This window comes from Choloepus didactylus, chromosome 16 (genome assembly GCF_015220235.1).
Source record: "Choloepus didactylus isolate mChoDid1 chromosome 16, mChoDid1.pri, whole genome shotgun sequence".
NCBI lineage: Eukaryota > Metazoa > Chordata > Mammalia > Pilosa > Megalonychidae > Choloepus > Choloepus didactylus.
The window spans coordinates 59,066,839-59,069,494 of NC_051322.1; positions in this window are offsets into that span (position 1 = coordinate 59,066,839).

The following is a 2,656-nucleotide window of genomic DNA, read 5'->3' on the forward strand; positions in this document are numbered from 1 at the left end:
ATGAAAATGAGAACACAACATACCAAAACCTATGGGATGCAGCAAAAGCAGTGCTGAGGGGGAAATTTATAGCACTAAACGCATATATTAAAAAGGAAGAAAGAGCCAAAATCAAAGAACTAATGGATCAACTGAAGAAGCTAGAAAATGAACAGCAAACCAATCCTAAACCAAGTACAAGAAAAGAAATAACAAGGATTAAAGCAGAAATAAATGACATAGAGAACAAAAAAAACAATAGAGAGGATAAATATCACCAAAAGTGGGTTCTTTGAGAAGATCAACAAGATTGACAAGCCCCTAGCTAGACTGACAAAATCAAAAAGAGGGAAGACACATATAAACAAAATAATGAATGAAAAAGGTGACATAACTGCAGATCCTGAAGAAATTAAAAAAATTATAAGAGGATACTATGAACAACTGTATGGCAACAAACTGGATAATGTAGAGGAAATGGACAATTTCCTGGAAACATATGAACAACCTAGACTGACCAGAGAAGAAATAGAAGACCTCAATCAACCCATCACAAGCAAAGAGATCCAATCAGTCATCAAAAATCTTCCCACAAATAAATGCCCAGGGCCAGATGGCTTCACAGGGGAATTCTACCAAACTTTCCAGAAAGAACTGACACCAATCTTACTCAAACTCTTTCAAAACATTGAAGAACAGGGAACACTACCTAACTCATTTTATGAAGCTAACATCAATCTAATACCAAAACCAGGCAAAGATGTTACAAAAAAGGAAAACTACCGGCCAATCTCCCTAATGAATATAGATGCAAAAATCCTCAACAAAATACTTGCAAATCGAATCCAAAGACACATTAAAAAAATCATACACCAGGACCAAGTGGGGTTTATTCCAGGCATGCAAGGATGGTTCAGCATAAGAAAATCATTCAATGTATTACAACACATTAACAAGTCAAAAGGGAAAAATCAATTGATCATCTCAATAGATGCTGAAAAAGCATTTGACAAAATCCAACATCCCTTTTTGATAAAAACACTTCAAAAGGTAGGAATTGAAGAAAACTTCCTCAACATGATAAAGAGCATATATGAAAACCCCACAGCCAGCATAGTACTCAATGGTGAGAGACTGAAAGCCTTCCCTCTAAGATCAGGAACAAGACAAGGATGCCCACTATCACCACTGTTATTCAACATTGTGCTGGAAGTGCTAGCCAGGGCAATCCGGCAAGACAAAGAAATAAAAGGCATCCAAATTGGAAAAGAAGAAGTAAAACTGTCATTGTTTGCAGATGATATGATCTTATATCTAGAAAACCCTGAGAAATCGACGATAAAGCTACTAGAGCTAATAAACAAATTTAGCAAAGTAGCGGGATACAAGGTTAATGCACATAAGTCAGTAATGTTTCTATATGCTAGAAATGAACAAACTGAAGAGACACTCAAGAAAAAGATACCATTTTCAATAGCAACTAAAAAAAATCAAGTACCTAGGAATAAACTTAACCAAAGATGTAAAAGACCTATACAAAGAAAATTACATAACTCTACTAAAAGAAATAGAAGGGGAACTTAAAAGATGGAAAAATATTCCATGTTCATGGATAGGAAGGCTAAATGTCATTAAGATGTCAATTCTACCCAAACTCATCTACAGATTCAATGCAATCCCAATCAAAATTCCAACAACCTACTTTGCAGACTTGGAAAAGCTAGTTATCAAATTTATTTGGAAAGGGAAGATGCCTCGAATTGCTAAAGACACTCTAAAAAAGAAAAACGAAGAGGGAGGACTTACACTCCCTGACTTTGAAGCTTATTATAAAGCCACAGTTACCAAAACAGCATGGTACTGGCACAAAGATAGACATATAGATCAATGGAATCGAATTGAGAATTCGGAGAGAGACCCTCAGATCTATGGCCGACTGATCTTTGATAAGGCCCCCAAAGTCACTGAACTCAGTCATAATGGTCTTTTCAACAAATGGGGCTGGGAGAGTGGATATCCATATCCAAAAGAATGAAAGAGGACCCCTACCTCACCCCCTACACAAAAATTAACTCAAAATGGACCAAAGATCTCAATATAAAAGAAAGTACCATAAAACTCCTAGAAGATAATGTAGGAAAACATCTTCAAGACCTTGTATTAGACGGCCACTTCCTAGACTTTACACCCAAAGCACAAGCAACAAAAGAAAAAATAGATAAATGGGAACTCCTCAAGCTTAGAAGTTTCTGCACCTCAAAGGAATTTCTCAAAAAGGTAAAGAGGCAGCCAACTCAATGGGAAAAAATTTTTGGAAACCATGTATCTGACAAAAGACTGATATCTTGCATATATAAAGAAATCCTACAACTCAATGACAATAGTACAGTCGGCCCAATTATAAAATGGGCAAAAGATATGAAAAGACAGTTCTCTGAAGAGGAAATACAAATGGCCAAGAAACACATGAAAAAATGTTCAGCTTCACTAGCTATTAGAGAGATGCAAATTAAGACCACAATGAGATACCATCTAACACCGGTTAGAATGGCTGCCATTAAACAAACAGGAAACTACAAATGCTGGAGGGGATGTGGAGAAATTGGAACTCTTATTCACTGTTAGTGGGACTGTATAATGGTTCAGCCACTCTGGAAGTCAGTCTGGCATTTCCTTA